This window comes from Neolamprologus multifasciatus, chromosome 22 (assembly GCF_963576455.1).
Source record: "Neolamprologus multifasciatus chromosome 22, fNeoMul1.2, whole genome shotgun sequence".
NCBI classification, from domain to species: Eukaryota; Metazoa; Chordata; class Actinopteri; order Cichliformes; family Cichlidae; genus Neolamprologus; species Neolamprologus multifasciatus.
In genome coordinates, this window is record NC_140459.1 from 2,291,091 (window position 1) to 2,315,275 (window position 24,185).

Consider the following 24,185-nt stretch of genomic DNA (forward strand, 5'->3'; position numbering starts at 1 on the left):
TTATACAGTGTTAGAGCAACGGCTGCAGCCTACAGCCTTTAAACTAGCGATTATAATGCTGACAGTAAACTCGTCAGTCCAGATGTTACCACATTATCATGAAAAACGAAAGCTGAAATTGATTCAGTTTAGTACTTTTCTCTGTATTCTCTGTGAGCCTACAGCCTTTAAACTAGCGATTAAAATGCTGACAGTAAACTCGTCAGTCCAGATGTTACCACATTATCATGAAAAACGAAAGCTGAAATTGATTCAGTTTAGTACTTTTCTCTGTATTCTCTGTGATTATAAAGGCCTTAAATTCTGTGATATATACTGTAAATGATTTTCACAGAGGTCTTAAAGTAGTTAAATCACTGCTGATAGTCTGGTTGTTTATATTTTCACGTTTTTGTGTCTGTAGGGCTGTTTGATGACAATTTGGACACACCCACATCTGTTCCATACTGCAGCCATTGACGGTGTTACGGCTCTGAGTCAGCTTTGGGCCATCAGATGCACACACTGGAAAACCAGCACCTGGACTTCATGCAGGAGAGACGGCCGTGAAGGATTCCACTTCTTGTGTCTTGATTTTGATCCTTCACTGCGCACATTAGCATGGGCTAAGAGTAGAGCTGCTGCTCCTCCACAGAGAAAGGAGCCAGTTGAGATGGTTCTGGCATCTGACGAGGATGCCTCCTGGGAACCACTTGGGTGAGGTGTTCCCAGTGTGTTCCACCGGAAGGAGGCCCGGAATACTTCTTGAAGACTTTAAGATTCTAACAAGCCTTGCCACGACCCACAGCTTATGTATAAAAAACAGCTGTGCAGACATGAAACTGGTGATTGTTTGATTCTAATGTGTCGCCGAGCAGCTTGAGCCATTACATATTCTATGTGTATGGGGTAACTATTTAAGACACCCCCCGAGAATAGACGGTGCAGCCCAATACCCTAGACAACAGGTCATGGCTCTGTTCGATGCAAAGAAGCAGATGCTATAACTCTGCAAGACCAAAGCCTTGCTCAAGGAGGTCTTGCAAGATGCCGGGACTACAATGTAACGGAGTAACCACTGTGGTCAGTCTGCAAGAGACAATTCCCATGGCTTCTACTCCTCTTACAGTCCTGGGCTAGACAAGGGTCTGCCCAAAACCCCAGGTAAGCAGACACGAGCTGGTTTGTCTTCTTAATGGTCTGAATGCGCCCAATATATTCTGAAGAAACAGAAGGGCACAGAGCAGCCTGGAACACATCTACATCGTAGTCTAACCTAGGGGGAAGAGACCGGAGTCCAGAGTCTCCAGCACAAATGCATGGAGCTCGCAAATCCTCCTGGCAATTATGTGAGGATAAGTATGCCTTGTTCACTCACAGCAAGGATACTGAGGGTCGCCAAGGACCAAGTCCATGTCCCAATCAGGCACTGGGGGCCCAGGCTTACTGAAAACTGCAAGCCAGTGGGCCCAAAAGAAACCAGGCAATTAGGAAAGAACTGGTCCCAATGAGTGTTGAGGGGCCAGACTAACTGCCTAGATTGCTCCACTGTACACTGCAGGGTAACTGTAGACTCTCCCACTTCTTGAGAGCCTCTTATTCTCAGGGGCCAGACGTCAGCTTGAGCCCTGGCAGGAAAGGGTGGAACGGTAACCCGCTTGCCTGTGACAGGAGGTCCCTCCCAATAGGGAGCTCCCAGGTTGTCCTGGCCAGAAGCAGTGGGATTATGGGAACCAGCGCATGTGGGGCCAAAGAGGAGCTACCAAGATCAACCTCGCGTCCTTGGTCTGGACCCAAGGAAGAGAAAGAGTGAAGGCATATAGAGGAGTTTTGGCCAGGGGTGTACAAAGGCACCCCAACCCAAGGGGAGAATAATTGCTCTGCAGCGGGAAGAACAGAGAGCAGTGTGTGATGTTTTTGGCTGAGTAAGATCAACCTCCGGCCTAGCGCAGTGGCACTATATTGCTCAGCCACCTTGGGATGGAGCCTCCACTCTCCTGGACTTTCCCCGGTACATGAAGTGCTTATAGTCAAAGACACAGGGGGAGCCATCCTGCAGAGGAGTGGAGCCTAGCCCCCCTGCCTGATGATGCAAACTGCTGCATTACAGGAGTCTTCGCAAACACAGTAGCACTGAGCCACAACATGCTGCTCCCTCCTAGTGTACTCCCTTCTAACTGACAAAACTAGGGGGCTGGCCAGACTTCTCCAGGACCAAACTGGAGAGGGCAGGAAGCTTTCTAAATGCGTACTGCCCTCCTTTCTCTTGCAAGTGCATCTAAACCTCCAGAACTGCCTCTAATTGAGTTCCCTTCCCGCCAGGATATCAGGTGCTGCAGTTGGACCTCGCTGCATCAGGATGCAGTGAGGGGGGGGCTACGTATGACTCTGGATACCCCACAAATTATTGTGTAAAATATACAGAACACTTTCTAAAATAGATGAATCAATATCCCTTCCTGTTGCAAAATGGGAAGCAGATTTATCAATCAGCTTAGACTAAAACTGTCAGGGCTAATGAGCGGTATGGATTCAGGCGCGGAGCTCTGGGTTGAAGCCGACAGTGCGTTTATTTACAGTGCTAGAAATACAGTCTTCAAACAGTGAGATATCCAACAATGTCCTTTCTCTAAATCCCAAAAGTGGTGAAGGCGAGTTTCCCCGTGAGGTCGGTGTGCACTCCTTCCGTGTGAATTCCTCCTCCCGAAAACACCAGTGAACCCCTTTTCTCCACTCCTCCGTCCCGTACTTCTCCACCTGAGAGACGAGCAAACACAACAGCGGATAAGAAGGCTTGCCTTGCTATGCGGGTTATAAGATCACAAGCACACTTATCAACCGAGCTCCGAGTACAATCCAGCGTCGACTGCCGTCTGGACACCCCGTTAAATACCTCTGTGTAGTGAGGAATGTTTAGCGGCAGCTGGAGCTGAAGGTTACCCTTCCGGGTCAGAGGTCGGCCTTTCTCGCTCTCTCGGAGACGCCGCCCCTAGGCATAGCCCGACCCGCAGAATAGGGAGGAAGAGAGAAAGAGAGGAAGGCGCACACACATCACAAATAAACAAGCAGGTCGTCCGGGGAGGACTGTCCGACCGTGACAAAAACCTTGGGTCTCAGATATCCTTAAAAACCTTTCAATGGATCAGAAATCCCTGTTTGCAATTACTACGATGTTTGAGATAGCCACGGAGCGGGGGACCTCTGGTGCATCGGCCCAACTGGAGGGCTCTCTAACTGGTGGGGAGCCTGTTACATTTTTGCAGGAGGTCTCCTCTCTACAGGAGCACACTCTGCAGGTGGGAGAGAGATATTGGAGAGGTGGAGAATGACTCAACCTGGGTGTCTATTGTCTTGTGTAGTCTGGGAGAAGATTGGGTGATGGGGTGGGTGCAGTTTTCTCTGCGGTGGGGTCGGGTGGGCTGCCCCGGACTCTGTGGGGCCGGGTGGTGCTGCTGCTGCGGGCCCCGGTCCGGATGGGCCTGGGCCCCCTTGTCCTGGTGGGTTCCACAGTGTGGGGGTGCCTACTGGGGGCAGCGGCCGCTTGCCCCTCCCTTTTTTCCCTTCCCATCCTCAGCTGCCTCCCTCTTCCCGCACCACACACACGCAGGGCTTGGGGTGCAGGTGTGTCACCAGGGTGCAGGGGAGGCACTCCCCATCTGTCCCCTTCTGGCTGCCTCTGCCTCAATTTTATTCCGCAACCTAGACATCCATGTTACTCATACTCTCATAACACACACATATAGAGCCTTGGAGGTGGGCACGTTATACAGTGTTCAGAGGATGGTCTGTGTATTCAAACCCACCTCTGGCGCTGGTGCCCTACCCTCAATTCTAAATGCATATAGACACTGAGAGTTTTCAGGAGGAGCCGCGCTGCTCTCTGGCAGGAAGCACCATGCCGTCCTGTGTTTTAAATGCACCTTAGAAAAACATGCAGCAACACTACATATGAGCGGGCAGAGGGAGGTTTGTGGTCTTCACCTACCCCCGTTCTGTTAACCGTCGGGGCTGGGGGGCTGGGAGGAGGTGCTGGCCGTTGGATTGATGTCTGAGATGCGGGGCCTCCCTGCTACTGCAGATAACGAGGTGGTCTGCTTTCCTCCACCCCAGAGAGAAGGGTTACATCTCCTGGGTCCGGGTATGGAGAGAATTTCCAGGTCACTGACTGGACCTCGTCACCGGCGTGGTCGACCACCGGACCTGCTCGGTGCCGCCGCCGTCTTCATCGCGGCCGCCCACAAGATCGACTCCAGTGTCACCGCCGGCCGGAACTGTCTCGTCTCAGCCACTGGCCACGTGGCCGCCCACCTGAACTGTTTTGTTTTGGACTCCACTCTAGTTGTCAAACAGCTAACAGATCATCTGCAGAGGAATGGCTTATTTGAAGAGTTTCAGTCAGGTTTCAGAGTTCATCACAGCACAGAAACAGCTTTAGTGAAGGTTACAAATGATCTTCTTATGGCCTCTGACAGTGGACTCATCTCTGTGCTTGTCCTGCTAGACCTCAGTGCAGCGTTCGATACTGTCAACCATAATATTCTATTAGCGCGATTAGAGCACACTGTAGGTATTACAGGTACTGCACTGCAGTGGTTTGTATCATATCTATGTAATAGACAATTTGTACATGTAAATGGAGAGTCCTCTTCACACACTGAGGTCAGTTATGGTGTTCCACAGGGCTCAGTGCTAGGACCAATTCTGTTTACATTATACATGCTTCCCTTAGGCAGTATCATTAGAAGACATAGCATACATTTTCACTGCTAAACAGATGACACCCAACTCTATCTGTCCATGAAGCCAGATAACACACACCAATTAGTTAAACTGCAGGAATGTCTTAAAGACATAAAGACCTGGATGGCCGCTAACTTTCTGCTTCTTAATTCAGATCAAACTGAGTTTATTGTACTCGGCCCTGGAAATCTTGATGGCATTACCTTGGCCTCCAGTAACGCTGCGAGAAACCTTGGAGTCATTTTTGACCAGGATATGTCCTTCAACGCACATATTAAACAAATATGTAAGACTGCGTTCTTCCATTTGCGCAACATCTCTAAAGTTAGAAATATCCTGTCTCAGAGTGACGCTGAAAAACTAGTTCATGCATTTATTACTTCCAGGCTGGACGACTGTAATTCATTATTATCAGGATGTCCTAAAAGCTCCCTGAAAAGCCTTCAGCTAATCCAAAATGCTGCAGCAAGAGTCCTGACAGGGACTAGAAAGAGAGAGCATATTTCTCCTGTTTTGGCTTCCCTTCATTGGCTTCCTGTTAAATCCAGATTTCAAAATCCTGCTCCTCACATACAAGGTCTTAAATAATCAGGGCCCATCTTATCTTAATGACCTTGTAGTACCATATCACCCTATTAGAGCACTTCGCTCTCGCTCTGCAGGCCTACTTGTTGTTCCTAGAGTATTTAAAAGTAGAATGGGAGGGAGAGCCTTCAGTTTTCAGGCCCCTCTTCTGTGGAACCAGCTTCCAGTTTGGATTCAGGAGACAGACACTATCTCTACTTTTAAGATTAGGCTTCAAACTTTCCTTTTTGCTAAAGCATATAGTTAGGGCTGGACCAGGTGACCCTGAATCCTCCCTTAGTTATGCTGCAATAGACGTAGGCTGCCGGGGATTCCCATGATGCATTGAGTTTTTCCTTTCCAGTCACCTTTCTCACTCACTATGTGTTAACAGACCTCTCTGTATTGAATCATATCTGTTATTAACCTCTGTCTCTCTTCCACAGCATGTCTTTATTCTGTCTTCCTTCTCTCACCCCAACCAGTCGCAGCAGATGGCCCCGCCCCTCCCTAAGCCTGGTTATATATATATAACCCCTAATATATATATATATATATATATATATATTAGGGGTGCAACGATACACAAAATTCACGGTTCGGTTCAATACTTTGGTGTCACGGTTTGATATATTTTCGATACGAAAAAAAGTTCATGCCTTTTTAATTTGTCATTTATTAAAATTATAAATATATTTTTTAACTCAAAAGTACAGTTTTTAAATTTAATGTTGCTGAAACAACAATGTAATAAAATAATAAATCTATCTGATGGAGGAATCACTCATCTTTGGAAAAGAGAGTTTATTACAGAGAAATGTCTCTTTCCAAAATAAAAGCTCTACTATACGCTTCTTCTGGGCTATATTCTCAGCAGCATATTAAACATATCAGGTCCCCATAAGGAGAATCGTGTGCTAACGGCTGTCTAAATGACTCGGGTAAAGTTTGTAGCATGCGTGCTTGTTGTTTTTGTCTGCTTCCACTTGTCTTTGCACGAGGATGGTGTCGGAGTAAATGTGCAGTCATATTCGTTGTGTTCCCACTAGTGCTGTCAGCGTTAATCTGAAAGGACGTTAACGCCATAACGCGGCAAATCTCCGTTAACGAGCTACCGTGGACCGCCCCGTGCATGGGGCTGGACGGCGTCAACACGTTAACGAGCAAACTGCGCTAACGCACTCGTTCCCACCCATGTAATTGAGCATTGCGTGGCACATCCAACATACTGTTTTACTTTTGTCCATGACGCGCTTACCTTCAGGGTCATACATCACATGAAAACCAAAATAGTTCCAAACGTCAGATCTGAATGAGGGTGTGGGAGGTTCAATTTGCCATGTTGCAACGAGCTTAGCTTCTGTCTTGCTAGCTTGCGCTGCACTAGATCTGCGCTTGACAGCGCAGCCTAGGCGGAGTAGTCGAACGCAGATCCACTGAGCTCTCAACACAGACAGCATCGTCAGAAGAAAAGTTGATAAAATAAAATAAAATTTTATATTGTTCGATACATATGCGTACCGAACCGAAAGCACTGTATCGAACAGTTCAATACCGATACGAGTATCGTTGCACCCCTAATATGTATGTATGTGTGTATGTATATATATATATATATATATATATATATATATATATATATATATATATATATATATATATATATATAGGTAGGGTGCACAATGATGCAAAAATAACATCAATTTTGAAAGAATTATACTCCTGGATGTTTTTTTTAATATCCCCCAGTGTTCAAAGAATTATTGTTTTTATTTATTACTGGGCAACCACATTTTCGCATCAGTTTGTCAGGTCCCAGGGTCAAATCTAATGAGTGGCCTGTGTTGCAAAACAGGTTGATCTGGTGGTGGCTAAATAAATTAAGGATTTCAACAATGGTGTTATGCTTTGTTTAAAAGAAAAATGAAAAAGGCAAGAAGTAAAGCAAGGGGAGATGAGGAGGAGAAGGAGTTTTGTCTTGCTGCTGCTGCAGGAGAGACAGGACATGAGAGGGTTACACTCTCCTTTTCCTCATATGCACTTCAAATCAAACATTGTTTAAATTAGGCTCTTCAGATAGTACAGGATAGTGAGAAATGGCCACAAATCAATTATGCTGTAAACCTGAAAGCATGCATGTTGCTCAGGGCACACTCAGGGTTTAAGAGCAGCATTGTCCTTTCCTTTTCTGCTCCCGGAGCTACATACAGCTCATTCACTGGCACTTGAGAAAGTAACCATGGTTACTGAAAGCCTCTCCATGTGTGTATATCTGATATTTTTATGTTTCATAAGAAACAAACTCAGGTCATTGGAAAATGAAGAATGCAGCATTATTGACATTTTTATTTATAACTTTAACCTCCTAGGACCTGCCGTCCACATATGTGGACATCACATTTTGGGTTATTTAGATCAAAATACTCAATTTTGCTCTACAAGGGCCTGATATCCATTCACGAGGACATTATACTGCTACTGTTCTATCAAAATTTTAAACGAATATCCTCATATGTGGCTCTGATTTTTCATAAAAACAAAAAATCTGGTAATTCTTTGTTTTTACATTTATCGGGCCCCAATCAGCCCAAATATCAAAGAGAAATTAAAAATGCATGTCGTGGAAGAGTTCGGGTCTTAGGAGGTTAATTGTGATTTCCACATTTACATTTTGTTTTGCTTATCAAAGATGTCTATTGTGCCTACTGTTATGGCCCTGGGCCTTGGAGGGAGGGAGACTGCCTTTTTGTGTTCATGCAAATCCATGTGTGCTATGACTTGTGGGTGATTGGTTACTGGGAGACCCGTGCCTACCCTCTCTTATGCAGAATGAAGTGTGCCAGACCACACGGATGACTGGCTGCCCGGGGATCCCGTGATGCTCCAAGAGGCAATCAGTGGCTAATCGTGCCCACCTGTGGCTCCAAAAGGCTGGAGGTCCTTCGCTCAGTGGCTGCTGCTTAGGATTGAACATGCAGTTTGCCCTTCGTGCCTCCCTCTTTGATCTTTGTTGAACTTGTTCATATTGCTGAACTTTGTCAAACCTTGGTGCATGCTTGAGCTTAGCCTGATTAGAGTTTTGAGCTGCTAGCTGGCTGTGAGTAGAATTTTGTGATGCTGGCTTGCCTTAGTTAACCTTCAGCTTTTACTCTTGACTGTTCTTTCTTTATGTAATAATTGTTTGCCCAGTTGTCTGTTGAACAGCCCTGTCGGTTTTCTGTTTAAAGTTTGTAATTAAAACCTTTTTCTTTACTCCGTTTTGTGTTGGGGGCTTGTGTATGTTACTCCTCCCCTGACGCCTAGCAGAGGGGGTCGTAACACCTACACACGATGGCATTCAGAGCTGTATGTATTTTGTGAAGTTATTTGCTTTTGTGGCTGTGAAGACAGATCTCTCAAATACTCAAAATACTTTATTAATGTTTTGGACTAAATTGTCTGAAATGAAATAAGCAGGGCAGCACAGTGGCATGGTGGTTAGCACTGTTGCCTCACAGCAAGAGTTCAGTTCTCCCTGTGTTTGCTTCCTCCCACAAGACATGCAGTTAGTAGGGTTAGGTTAACTGGAAACTCTAAATTTCCCATAGGTGTGATTGTGATTGGTTATCTGTCTCTATGTGTTAGCTCTGTGGCCTGTCCAGGATGTACCCTGCTTCTCGCCCTAAGACAGCTGGGATAGCCCCCCCACTCGTGACCCTGACAAGGATCAGAGAAAGAGGATCGATGGCAATAAATTAGCTATTACATAACTCATTGTTTGTTCATTTTATTATATCAACTCACTTGATTTGGCACTATATAAATTAAAGAGCTCGGCATAATTTTATGTGGAATTAAAAAAAATTATCAACTACCATCAGATAAGTCAGGAAAATTTTGCTGAATTGTTTTGAAATACTTGGGATTTAGGTTTAACTTGACATAAGAGTTACATTTTAATGAATGCTGATACATACCCACAAATAAGGTCTAGGGGAGGATGTGGGGAGCAGGGAATAAAAGAGAAGGACACCAAACAGAGCAGCATGGTAAATAATAGGTTTTTTTAATTAGCAGTTTTAACACAAAGAGATGGCAATGGCGCTTTATCAATAAGAACAAAACAAGGTCACAACCCAGTGTTGTGTGTCTAAAGAGGTGAAAGAAAGAACAAACAAAGATAAATGCACTTCTGCGGCCTACAGGCCCATCCTAATCACTAATCGCAGCACACACCTTACTGCCACTAATGCCCACAAGCCAACACTACTCACTTGAAACAGCAACCTCGCCACAGCTCCCACATCTCCAAACTACAGCAACAACAACCACACCATAGGACCTCTCCACTCCCTGGAAGGCAGTGCAAAGACAGTCGGACTGAAGAAGTCACTTGGATGAGTGACAAAACGTTTCTCCCACTGAAAACGCTACGTCCAGATGAACAGAATCAACTTTGGAGAATGGCACAACAGGTAAGTCAGTCAAAGAAAGATGTTGTTGTGTTCGGTTAAGCGCTAAGCTGTTTAATTGTTGACTAGCCTGTGACAGAAAGGTGTAGTGGTGCCTTAATTAGGTGGGTCAAGACAACTGTAGCCTGCTAGCTCTACTGACGTTTGTCTCTGCTTGTGTATTTGCTGACCCTTCTCCAATTCTAAAACGGATGAAAAGCTTAGAATGTGTCTGGCACGCCGTCAGCTGGTGAAGGAGGAAAGAGAGAGGGAGTTCCAGTTCAGAACGGAGCTGAAACTGAAGGAAATGGAGGATGGAACAGCTATCACGTTGCATCAGATAGAGCTGATGAGCTCTTGGTCTACACCTGTTGGTGCACAGGTGTTTAGGAGCTTGTTTGTGGGCAATGACATTCACCTTGTTCTAGTTTTTTCTGAATCAAGTGTTCAAAGTTTCTTCATTGCATTTGAACGCATGGCGACTTCGCTGCACTGGCCTCAGGATGTGTATTGTGTAATGTTGCTGTGTACGTTGACAGATATGACTCATGAAGCTTGTTCTGGTCTGTTGACAGAGGACTGTTTAGTTTACAAAAAGCTTAAAAGTGCCATCCTGAAAGCTTATGATCTTGTACCTGAAGCCTATAGGCAGCATTTCCGAGGTTTGAAGAGGTCAAAAGGCCAGTCATACCTTGACTCTTTGCTAGGTGGTGCTTTGCAAGCTTGGCTAATGATTTGGCTTCATTACGTGAGCTAATGCTTGTGGAGGAATTTAAGAACTCTAGCCCTTGTTATCCTAGCTGTCATAGGGAGAGAGGCAAGAGTACACCAGGTCGCCATACTATTGCAGGGCTGTGGGAGGAAGCCCAAGTATCCGGAAAGACCTCACTTTCTATATACACGGGGAGAACACTCTGCACACAGAAAGGCCTCAGCCAGTTGGTGGATTTAAACTCTATATGTTCTTGCTGTAAGGCAACAATGCAAAATAAAACAAGGTAATGTTAATGGTCTGGTTCTTATATAGCACTTTTCTACTCTGAGCACTCAAAGCACTTTATACAACTAATTCAAACTATGAAGACACTCAAAATGAATTTCCTGTGGTTGGAAACTGTTTTGTGCAACATTTTTGTATTTACACTTTTGAGGGATTAACCGCTTAAATTTCTCCAACTAGAAATATATGTTTAAAAAAAATCAATTATTTTGTAGTTTATTGCACTTTTTTGCAATTTATGTAGTTACTATAGACTTAATGCATACATATTAGAATTTGGGCTATAATGGTTGTATTGATGTACAGCAATTTGAAATGCTCCCAAAAATGGCTCCACAGCTTATAAAAATGTAAAGATAAGCTCTGGCGGACTTGGTTCTATGGTAGGACTTAAAGGGTTAAAGAAATGCGTCATAAATATAATCACCATAGAAACAGGTAAAGACTGAGCCTCTACTTGAATGTAGTGGACTGACGACTGTGCGTCATTGTGTGTTATTTATAGTTTATCTTAAAAAAAGAAGAGAAAATGTGTTTTTCTGTTCAGGGGTGTTCACTTCTCATTAAGGCAACTTAAATTTTACTTCTATGATGCCAAACCTGGAATCCAAAAAAGGTTGCATTTAATTTTTACATTGAATTAATCAACTGAAGATCCAAATATCAGTCAAACAGAAAAGACACATTTTATATCCAGTGCAACTGATTTTTGTCATTTTCTGTCGACATTTAAACATTTAATCACTACATTTCAACATGAAAACATTTTCAACATGAAATACAGTCAGAGCACACTCCGATTATCTGCAGACTGAACTTGTCGGTCCTGGGTCAGTGACCCTGTCATGAACCGCAGTTCATGCACACAAGTGGGATCCAAAAGCAAACACAATACGTGAGGCGGGGGAGCCTAGTTACCTCTGAGGGGTGACTAACAGGCTGGTGTGGTGCAGCCGTCTGTGCAGTGTTAAATAGTCCTCCTGGTAATCACCTGGAATCCGCCCCTGACTGCAAACAGAGAACAGGGGTGTGAAGACCCCGTACCTCTCTCCACCCGGTGTGGTGGTGTTGCTGCGTGCTGTTCTAAGGTGGATTTAAAACACGGGAGGGCATGGTGCTTTCTACCAGAGAGCAGCAGGTGTCAGCACGGCCCCTCCTGTGAACCCTCGATGTCTACATGCATTTAAAATGGAGAGGTGGGCACCGGCGCCTGATGTGGGGTTGAGTACACAGACTGTCCTCTGGACACTGTATAGCATGCCCACCCCCAGGGCCTATATGTATGTGTTATGAGAGTGTGAGTAATGTGGAATAAAATTTGTGGAATAAAACTGAGGCACAGGTGGCATCTCAGTGACACACCTGCACCCCAAGGCCCTGCCCTGCTAAGCCTTTCCTCTCCCCCAAGGACCTTGAAAAGCTTATTCATGCATTCATTACCTCTAGACTGGACTATTGTAACTCCCTCTATTCAGGCCTCCCCCACTCCTCTCTTCACCGGTTGCAATTAGTACAGAACGCTGCTGCACGTCTTTTATCGGGTGCCAGCATGCATGACCATATGACTCCAGTTTTAGCCAAGTTACACTGGCTCCCTGTGAAATTTCGCATTGATTTTAAAATTCTTTTATTCACTTATGAAGTCTTAAATAACACTGCCCCTAGCTATTTAACAGAACTTCTTCATTTGTATAATCCTATAAAAGCACTAAGATCTTCTAACCAGATGCTCTTAATGCAACCTAAGTCTAGGTTGAAAACCAGAGGCGACCGTGCCTTTGCTATTGTAGCTCCTAGACTGTGGAACAACCTCCCCATTGCCATTCACTCTTCTGAAACTGTTCAGTCTTTTAAATCTCGTTTAAAGACCCATCATTTTACTCTGGCTTTGATGTAAGATAGTTTGATTATCATTTGGTTGGTTTCTATGTTTGTCTCATCTTCCGTTGTATTTGTCTTATTTTATTTATTTATTTATTTATTTTAATTTGTGAAGCACTCTGATCAAAACTGTTGTTTTTAAATGTGCTATATAAATAAATGTTGATTGATTTGATTGATTGATGTGTGGGGGTGTGATGGAGCAGGAAGAGTGGGAGGCAGATGGGAATGGGGAGGGAAGGAATATAACAAAAATGAAGAATTTTTCAGCATACAACTTTAATAGGTTGTAACTGTATCTAAATGTATGTTTAAGGATATGAAGAAGTACAGTTAATGAGTTATCTGTTTAACAGTACAAGGAAATGCCTTTCAGTGGTCTTATTAACAGAATTTTCTATGTAACTATTAATATGTCCATAAATGCTGTGGATATAGAGTAAGTCTGACTGTTTACAGAAAAGTCTGTGAACTTAAAGTACTGGAATAAAATTGCAAGGACATTTTCCATTTTTAATGGATTTTTTTAACTGTGTAGTTTTAAGACACTTTACCATGAGCTTTGTCAATCTCTTATGGACAGTCTGTGGTCCCATTTATTAAGTCTTGTATATCATTTTAATGAGGCGGTTACTGACCATTTGACAAACAGCCGCTGCAGCCTCTGGACAACACTTCAGTCCACATGTTGGAGGTTTGAGTTGCAGAAAAGAATTTGGTGTCACACACAAACAGGTACACTTGCAGTAAATGTTTTAATACATAAATATAATCACATTCCCAGTAAGTTAAACAAGTTAACAAGATCACAATAACAATGCATAGAAGTCACAACAACACGTTTAACATCAAAACAACATGTGAGCAGGGACTCCTGCATTATCTTAAGATTAAAAGTAATTTTCTTTAAGATTGTAAAACTTCAGCAAACAGAAATGAATCCAGACTTTTGATTAGTGCAGTAATTGCTGTAACAGACAGCACATTATGCTTTTTGAACACACATGGATCTCTTTGAATTATACACCACTGCTCAAAAATCACTGAATTGTAAGACTGAAATGTTTCTCCATGCTGTCGTCCTTTGCTTGGCACACAAGTATGTTTTTAGTTTTCAGTTCCAGGAAAGATGATTAGGCCTGATTCACTCAAAACTAAGTGCTTCCATGGATAGTTAAAGAAAGGCATCATAAATAGATTCACCATAGAAACAGGTAAAGACTGAGCCTCTACTTCAATGCGGTGGACTGAGGACTGTGCGTCATTTTGGACAATTATTTATGTTTATTTTTAAAAAGATGGGGAAAAAAGTATTTTTCTGTTCAGGGTTGTTCGCTTCTCATTTACACAAATTAAATTTCACTTCTGCGATGACAAACCTGGAATCTGACTAAATGTTGCATTTAATTTTTACATCGAATTAATCATCAGAAGATCCAAATATCAGTCAAACAGAAAGACACATTTTATATCCAGTGCCACTCATTTTTGTCTTTTTTGACACATATAAATACATTTGACATTTAAACATGACTACATTTCAACATGTAAACACATTTTAACATGAAATACAATCAGAGCACACTCAGATTGTCTACAGACTGAAATTAGAAATTGCTGTAAGCATTTATTTTTAGTCATTTTCTGAAAAAACATCAGGACAGAGTAACACTGGTACACTTACTGTCTGGATTAGTCACATGTGTAGTAGTAATTTTGCTTCAGTATTTCATTTTTAAAGCTACCTGTTACTTAAGAACAAACGAGTATTTTGTCACAAAGCTCAGCAGCTGCACATAAATCAGCGATTTCTGATGCTACAGTTCACATGAAACACTACATGTGTCGAGGCTAATTTACACCATGGAGCTCTTCTCAAAAAATCTTTTAAGGCTGTTTATGAAGCTGAGTTTAAGAAATATGTGTTTAAATCCTCAAAAATCTTGTGCATTATGGCTAACTGGGGAATTTTCCTGTTTCAGTGCAGGTAACAATGAAAAGCACCGACTGCTTCAGAGCAGAGAGTGAAACTGAATCTTCTTGATTGTTAACATAAGACTCATTGTTGCAGCCACGGTCAGTACAAACGTGATCCTCTTACACTGCTTTTTAGTTTCATTTTCATTGTTTTTCACTAAGTTACTAGTTAGCTAGCATAAATTAATATAAGTCTATTTGCAGCAGCCAACCAACCCAGTGATGTCACATTTTTTTAGAGTCGAGGTCCATATAGTAAATTTGCCTTAATGCTTAATAAACAGGGACAGCTAACATTTAAACATTATGTTTTCACAATCCCACAGTGACAAATATAGTGCTCGGTGGTACAACCAGAGTGTATATCACAGTATTTTTATTATTTCTCTGTATAAAAGGGCCATTATGTTGGGTTAAATATTAAAAACATGGCTAATTTTTCTGACTTCAGATGCAATGGCCCTACTTTTCTATTTACCTAAGTCAACATGGCATGTAAACTTTATCAACATGAACATGTTAGCCAAAGGCAACAACTTCTATCAAAAACAAACAAACAAAAAATGTCAGTAGATAATCTAATCCCCCAAAATTCTGCAGTTTCTAGTCAACCCAATGTTATTCTATTTCCTCACAGACTGCTAAAATTATTATAGTTTTATTTGTTTTTTGTCATTAGCGTGTGCTCAGATATGGAACTTTGCAAATGCGAGACTTGTTCTTTATATTTTAACTAACTATACTTAGACAATAAGTTGATGTCCCATATCATAGATTCTCATTTACTTTGATTGTAAGGAAGATCAGTGAAAACATAGTCTTTGAAATATTCATGTTCAGACATTGCCTCAGATTTCAATGTATGAGAAAAATGGGTTGGACCGCTTTTCAAAACAATATGTTAAAACGTATTTGAGATATGAAAAAGTACACAAGATCCATTTGAGTTAATTTAAACACACTCGTCAACCTTTTTATCATCAATGGTGGTCTTTTTGTTAAGTTACAAGTGGTATACCACCCAGCACTAGTACGACATTGAAGACGTTCAAAAAGATTTACCAAGAAGTTACCAAGAGTGTACGCAGGCAGGCCATGCATGGAGTCACACTAAGCCAGCTCCATGGATAGCCTTCCATCTCAAAACATCTGCAATGACACCAAGAGTAAAAGCAAGTGGCTGAAACAATGCATGTGGAGCACACACTCTTGATCCATCATCTGTTGGTTCAGCTGCAGGTGAGAAACAGAAGAGAGGCGAGAGAGAGAGACAGTCTCATCAACACAGAAATATAGAATTACAAAAACATGATTCTTTCTCACAAAAACAATCGGACACCTGTACTACGAAACAAGGCTTGGATTTTAAGGGTTAAGCTACGCCCACTTCACGAGTACAAGCAAAGTAACCTGTAGAAATTCTGAGTGGGTGTGTCCAGAGATAATCTTTTGTCAACTGTGAGGACGAGTAATTGAAGCAACCAATAACACAGTAGTATATCGCTGACTGATGTATGACCAGGAAGTAAATACATTTGAGAGTTACCTACACATGAAGTACGGGATGTGTGTGCAAAGCATGTGCAGTGACTGAATAGCTTCCATTGTGGACGCAGCTTTAGAAAAGCAGATCACTTCTTATTGGGTTACTAATCAATCAGTTCTTCGAACAACTGCATCATAAATTCTGCAACATCCTTTAGATCGTGTTGGTCCTTTAATGCAACAGCAGTTTGTACATTTCAGTATTTCAGAAACTGGTGAAATTCACTAACTGCTCTGTGTGATATTCCCACACAACCATATCGTAGGGTTGACAGAGGATAGTCGGAAAATTAGAAAAAGGATAAGCGGAAGAGAATGGATCTACAGCACGTAGTTTTATTTTTCAACTCCAGGGATCAATCCTGATGTCATAGACAAAAAATTGAGGACAAGCTTGTTGATGTTCTTTCAGGGCAGCTGGAGCTGTATGGTTCAACTTTACATTTAAGTGGGGAAAGACTTCCAACCCCCCTGCAACGCACTTCATATTTGCAGTGGTTTGAACACTTTTGACAGGAAGCCAGTCTATCACAGGCCAGCACATAGAAGCACAAACGTATTCATTCTCACATTTATGCTTACAGCCGATTTAGAATCACTAGTTACCAAAGCAAGCGAGTCTTTGGACTGTGGAAGGAAGCCAGGAAGAACCCAAACAGGAATAATGAAATACAGAAAGGGCTCAACCAACTGGTAGATATGGTCTAAATAAGACTAAATTAACAGCCTTGAATAGTATTCTGCAAAAGTCTGTTAACTTGAACAGTCGGCATTGTAGGACATCCTAACACATTTCTGGGCTAACTTTGGGCTTTTGTTTAGAAAATCTGACATATATCTGAGTATATCTGGGGCGATCGTGGCTCAAGAGTTGGGAGTTCGCCTTGTAATCGGAAGGTTGCCGGTTCGAGCCCCGGCTCCAACAGTCTCGGTCGTTGTGTCCTTGGGCAAGACACTTCACCCGTTGCCTACTGGTGGCGCCAGTGTCCAGCAGCCTCGCCTCTGTCAGTGCGCCCCAGGGTGGCTGTGGTTACATTGTAGCTTACCATCACCAGTATGTGAATGGGTGGATGACTGGATATGTAAAGCGCTTTGGGGTCCTTAGGGACTAGTAAAGCACTATATAAATACAGGCCATTTACCATATCTATTCTTTTGCTTTCAGCCTGTTTGTAAAATCAGTCACTCTGCTGACACTAGACAGGCCACATTTCTGATCGGTCAAAGCAGATTAATTAATAGATTAATAAACCTAGCATTGCCCTACTGATTAGAAAACTACCTCAATGTGAAGCCAGATGAGGAAATGATAATCTGGTGTTGGATAATTTAGTGCTAAGACTGCACACCTTTGGACGGAGTCGCAAGATCGATTTCCACCCAGTATTCAGTAAGGGTCCTGACAAGACCTCCCTTAAAAAAAAAGAAAACAAGCCCTGGATTAGCGAGGTTACGTCTGCAGTCTGTCTGCAGCTTGGACACAAAACATCTCACTGCATGTTGTGCTCTGTATGATTGTAATGTGACGAGTAAAGCTTGTTTGTAATCTGCATATGCTGAACTTGTTTTCTAGTACAGGCTCCGGAAACTTCTGTTCTTCTACAAACTCACCCATTGGATTCACTGTCAGCTTGATGACAATCTTCAAAATGGCTCACAGCCATTTGTTTGTTGCTCCCTGGGTTGAAAGAAAACAAAATAATCGCCATCCGTTATCTCTCTCTGCACGCTTATCCAGTTCAGTACTTCTTCCTTCTGACTGATTATTTCAGAGGTATTGCTGTAGTACACAAAAACATAATATGTTTTCGTCTCAGTGTGGGTCCACACGACGCCTGCGATGGATCTATCTTTTGAAACGTGACACGGCAGAACGACATCATCTCCGACCGTAGCTCTGATGGTTGTTATTTCTGAAAGACAGAAGAAACAACACAGAACAGAAAGGTTGGCTTTAAAGCGTCTGTGATGCCAAACAAACCAGAATCCAGTGTGTGCTAAATATGAATAATATTATTGAAAATCACATGAGGAGAAACTTTTAGAGAATTAACTGCCCACAAATAGAAGTCAAATAACAACTTAAACCTTTCACAGCGTAAGAATCGTCTATGAGATGATGTCACACTGGAAAACATGTCTCCCTTCCTCAAACAGAAACTGAGTTTTTACACAATCTTCTCAGTATCACAGTTACAAAGTAGAAGTACTGATGTCGTGATGTCAATGTTGATAATTTGCTCATATACATATTTCCATGCCACATATACACATGCACCCATGGCACTTTATTGATGTATGCAGAACAACAAGGTCTAAAAATGTCTTCATTCCTGCAGCCTCCTGTCAACAGCTCGAGTTCCTTTTAGACCCTACATGATGCATCTCAGAGTGGATGAGTCACCCACTTCACACCACATCTACGGTACCATTAGAGTTGCCTGAACCTGGAAGCTGAGCTGGACTGCACTAAAAATAAAAATCACATATGGAGGTTTAGACAGACTGCTAATTACATAACGATCAGTAGTTAAAAGTATGGACAATTTCAAGTGAGGGTGAGTTCAAAATGACTTTTCTAAACTTTAAAAGTGGACTAAACCACTTTAACCATCACCACAATACTAAATGTTGCTCTTTCAAATGAGCCATATTGCTCAAAGGGACAAAATTGTTGTTTCTCATTTTTTGTACTCAGGAAAAATGCTGCTGTGCTCAGACGCCAAATAAGGAGTTTTGCGCATCTTTACTCTATTGTGACTAAAAATGCATCCCATGAAAGAGTTTGGGTCTTTGGGGGTTAAAAAAAAATTACAAAAATGAAAAAGAAAAAAAAAGGGGGGGGGGGGGGCAGTAGGTAGCTCAGTAGGTAGAGTGGTTGCCCCATGATCAGAAGGTCGGGGGTTCGACTCCACTGAACGGCTACCCTGAGGTACCCCTGAGCAAGGTACCATCCCCACACGCTGCTCCCCGGGCGCTGCATTGGTGGTTGCCCACTGCTTCACTGGGTGAATGGGTTAAATGCAGAGGAGTAATTTCCCTACAGGGGCTAACACTAAAAGCGAGGTTTTGAATTGAGTCTGCAGGCTGACGGTGTTTCATCATTTCATGTTGAAATATGATCACATGTTTAAAGTGAGATCAAGCAGCATTTTTATTGTAAAACTGTTTCATAAAACAATAATTAGATCTCAAAGATATTTTTTTTTTACAGCGCACTGTCTTCTGTGTCCTGATTGGCTGTAGACCATTTCAGTCAATCTCGTGTCATGTCTCCTGTACTGTACCGAATGTGTTCAGCTTGTCAAATTTACATAAATGTTCACTAGCAGAAGAAAACAAACACAACAGTGTCGACGTCAAAGGATTATAAGGCGCATTAAGTGAAACCAAACAGTCAGATGAGTCGAACTTTACTCAACTCATTCTTCTTGCTTCTTCTACTTCTGTACCATTGATTCATTAATGATTCATTAGTGTTGAACTCTCTCACAGCTGCTCTATTTCCATGTTCTGGACCTAAAACAGGGTTTGATCTTTAGTTTCATTCTATAATGCTGGACTTATTTTTCTACGTAGGTTTGATCTTTGAGAGTTTAAACAAGAGAGAAAAGTGTGAAAATGTTCACGTCTGTCTGAGAAAAGTGTATAAAGTGTGTAGTGAGGGGTTTTACAGCCTTAAAACATCTATAATAATTGTAAGAAATAAAGTTCACTACTTTGCTGATTTCATCTTTCGCAGGTTATTTTTAGAACGTAACTCCCGCGATAAACGAGGGGCCGCTGTATTAAAAATGAATTTTCAGACAATGAGAACGTACAACATTTTATATTAACAGAAACTAGCTATGACCTGAATTTCAGGCTGAAGTTGGATTTTTGTTTTTTGGTTATGTTCTTTAGTATCTGTGAAACCATTAGCTTAATTATTATACTTTAAAACAATAGTTTATGCCTTATACATGGAAAAATATCTGACCCCTACCTGCATCGCTGTGATTTCTACAGTCTTTTAAATCAGCTGTCAAAGATGGGACATCCAATTATTTTTGGAATTTCAATTATCTATAATTTCATGTGAGCTTCACCTCTGAGAGTCCATATTCATAAAGCCATGGTACCAGAGATTTGCCCCAATAAATTGAAGGTTTTACCTTTTTTTCCTTTTTTTTTTTGTTAAATAAAGACTTTTAAATTACAAGCAACGTGTTTAAAAACACTCATACCTACTTATACAAATCCGACTGACTTAAACAAAAAATTATTATAGCAAGGAACTAAAATTTAGCAAGTTTACATTTGCCTTATTTATTTTTTCAGGAGCATCTGGGATAATTGGGAGAGATGTGTGCAATGAACTGACATGGAAAGAGCCAGCAAGTCTGAAAAATCACTTACGTTAGTCTTACTACGAGCACCATCACAGACCACAAGTGTGTCTCACCTCTTTTGATATTTTTTAATTTTAGCTGCTGTCAGTTGAATATTTATATTTAAAAATCATATGTATAGTTTGTTACTGGATGATTCCAACTTCAGTGCCTATTAAGGAACACTGATCTTGGACCAGTGAGATTGTGATGAATGAGATAAACATTGTGCTACAAATTTAAAATTATTCAGCTTTCTCTTCTTCGCTAAATTCAGATGGAGGTTCTGCTGTTTAGTTATTTTTGTTGTGGGGAATCCTGATGGATTCCTCTCATGACACACACCCTAACTTAACACCTGTCTGTCCTCCACCTGTTCAATTCATAACTACGACGATACCAGTCGCTCACAATTCAGACACCAAGCTTACAATGCAGGAGACGAAGTATCTAACATAACACAGACTAACAGAAATACACCTCTCTGTATTTACATGTATAACTTTGACATTGGACATACATCCAAAAGAACTGATTTACATTTTACTTATTAAAGAAAACCTCACCTTTAGAAGATGATGGTGAAAAAGAAAAGAAGAAGAAGAGAAGCAGACAAAGAAGAATCAAACCCAGCACAGCTTTTCTGGACATGTTTGTCTCCATCAGCAGTAGCGGTAATGTCTGAAGTGCTGCTCAGATCTCTTTCCTTTTTCTTCTTGAGTTTGTGTGTTGTGAGGGCTTGTAGCAGGACTAACTGGACACAGCCTCTGCTATTCATGCGCAGGTTTTCTGCTTCAGCCCCTCCTCCTCCTCCTTCAGACTGGGCGCAGAGCTGGAGGTTTGCTGTTCTCTACTGTTCATCAGTGAACTGTCTTACATCCACATTCATTTATGAATCAACAGAAAATGGAGTGGGAGTCTACAAATAAGATCAGATTGCTATATTTTTCCATATTTGTCACCTGTATGAAATCAAACCAATTTTAATATTAGACAAAGATAAGCCACGTAATTACACCGCGTTCCAAATTATTATGCAGATTGTGTTTCGTGTCATAAAGATTAAATAAGTCTTTTTTCAATTGAACCCATGGATTGAATTCTGTCTCAGGGCTCTTTGCATCACTGAAATCAATCTCAGACAACTATGATCATTAGTTTGCCAGCTGAGCCCAATTAAAGGAAAAACTACTACAGAAGGATGTTCCACATTATTAAGCAGACCACCATTATCAAGCAATATAGGGAGGAAAAATCTCTGTGCTGCTGAAAAGTGTGAAATAGGTGATTTAAGTGTGATCACCATAATGTAAGAGTGAGAGCACACATGGGTTTGTGCAGATAAAGACACAATGAGGAAGATTTCTGCCAGACAAATACATCAGATTAAGAGAGCAGCTGCTAAAAGGTCGTTACAAAGCAGCAAACAGATATTTGAAGCTGTTGGTGCCTCTGGAGCCCTGCAAACATCAAGGTGTAGGATCCTCCAGAGACTTGCAGTTGTGCATAAACCTTATATTTGGCAACCCCTAACCAATGCTCACAAGCAGAAATGGCTGCAGTGGACCCATAACTATATGAGGACTAATTTTCAAACAGTCTTGTTCACTGATGAGTGCAATGCGACCTTGGATGGTCCAGATGGATGCAGTGGTGGATGGTTGGTGGACGGCCGCCATGTCCCAACAAGGCTGCAACGTCAGCAAGGAGGTGGTGGAGTCATGTTTTGAGCCGGAATCACGGGGAGAGAGCCGATCGGCTCTTTAGGGTCCCTGAAGATGTGAAAATGACCTTTGCAAAGTATGCGGAGTGACTGACCACTTTCTTCCATGGTAGAAAGAGAAGACTTAAAATCCTATTGACAACCTTTGGAGCATCCTCAAGCAAAAAATATGAGGGTGGGGCAGTTTGCATCCAAACAGCAGCTCGGAGGCTATTCTGACATCCTGCAAAGACCTTCAAGCAGAAACTCTCCAAAAACTCACAAGTTCCATGGATGCAAGAATTGTAAAACTGATATCAAATAAGGGGTCCTGTGTTAATACGTAACTTGACCTGTTGAGATATTTTTGATTGAAATAGCTTTTGATTTCAGTAAAATTGATCTACTAATGCTGCAAATTCAACAAATGACCATTTTCAACCTGTAAAATTTTTTGATACTCACATACTTGATACGTGTGCGTAATAATTTGGAACAGTGCATTTTAAGTTTTTTATTTTTGAAAAACACTGTTTTCATTGGCAGTTTTGTACAGTTACGTTTGAATTATGCTCAGATGGTTGATGACTCGAAAATTATGCCGACTGTGTTTTGAATCGACTATTTAGGAAAATCTGAAACAATTACATTTGCATAATAATTTGGACCAAAGTGCAGCTTTTAAATTATGACTTCATTTACTAGGGGAAAAAGGTTATCCAAACCTGATAACTGGAGTGCAACCATTGGCAGCTGCAATCAACCATTAGTGCTAAGTGGCAGTGAGTCTCTCACATCACTGTGGAGGAATTTTACCCACTGTGCTTTGCAGGATATGGAAAAAACTGAGAAATCAGGAGGGAGCCAAATGCTTTTTTACAGCACTGTGAATTAATTCACCTACCTTTAAACTTGTCATTTAAGAGACACTATGTGTCACGGTTCTGGGTCATTTTGACCCAGCATTTTTGTCTCTTATATTTTTGGTATTTATCTATACGATGGTCTATGTTCTGATTCTTTAGTTATCCTGTTTTGAATATTATTTTCCATGTTTCAGTTTATTCTGGTTAAGGGTTTAGTTCTTAGGTTTTGTTTTGGTGCCCTTGTTTCCCCTGTAGGTTTAGTTCAGTGTCTAGTCGGAACTAAACATACAGTAGTTATTTTGTGTAGTTATTTCTTGTTTCTAAACCTAAACGAGTGCCTGCACTTGGATCCTCCTTCATTTTCTTCAAACGGCTCATCCCACTCGCCGTGACACTATGAATGCTAGAAAAGTACTACAGTACTACAGTTCAGCATTCAACACAATAATTCCCTCTAAGCTTTTCACCAAGTTGACGGATCTAGGACTCAGCTCATCACTGTGTCAGTGGATCCTCAACTTCCTCACAGACAGACCCCAATCGGTGAGGGTGGGGAAACAAGTCTCCCCCTCCATCTCACTCAGCACTGGAGTGCCTCAGGGCTGCGTTTTAAGCCCCCTGCTGTACTCACTGTACACTTATGACTGTGTAGCCACATCAGACACCACCTCCATTGTCAAGTTTGCTGATGACACTGTTGTTGTAGGCCTGATCTCCGACAACATCGAGACGGCCTACCTGGAGGAGATTAGGAACCTGGAGACCTGGTGCCAGGAGAATAACCTCCTCCTAAACATCAGCAAGACTAAGGAGCTGATCGTGGACTTCACCACAAAGCAGGCGAGGAATTACAAACCCCTCATCATCAGTGGCACGCCAGTGGAGAGAGTGGACAGTTTCCGATACCTGGGTGTCCACATCACTCAGGACCTGTCATGGTCCTGCCACATCAACACCCAGGTTAAGAAAGCCCGTCAGCGTCTCTTCTTCCTCAGAAGACTTGGAGACTTCCATCTGCCACTGAAGGTGCTCAAGAACTTCTACTGCTGCACCATCGAGAGCGTCCTGACGGCAAACATCTGCACCTGGTTTGGGAACAGCACCAAGCAGGACAGACGAGATCTGCAAAGA

The 24,185-nt window shown here is 42.0% G+C and overlaps 1 long non-coding RNA gene across 1 annotated transcript; it reads right to left on the reverse strand.

The window, feature by feature from the left end:
• Positions 1 to 13,330: 13,330 nt before the first annotated feature.
• Positions 13,331 to 21,406, reverse strand: LOC146492556 (uncharacterized). Its single transcript, XR_014872105.1, has 3 exons — positions 21,053 to 21,406; positions 17,728 to 18,029; positions 13,331 to 15,804 (listed from the first exon to the last, which is right to left on the reverse strand). It is a non-coding gene; the product is annotated as an uncharacterized LOC146492556 (long non-coding RNA).
• Between the last annotated feature and the right edge of the window lie 2,779 nt (positions 21,407 to 24,185).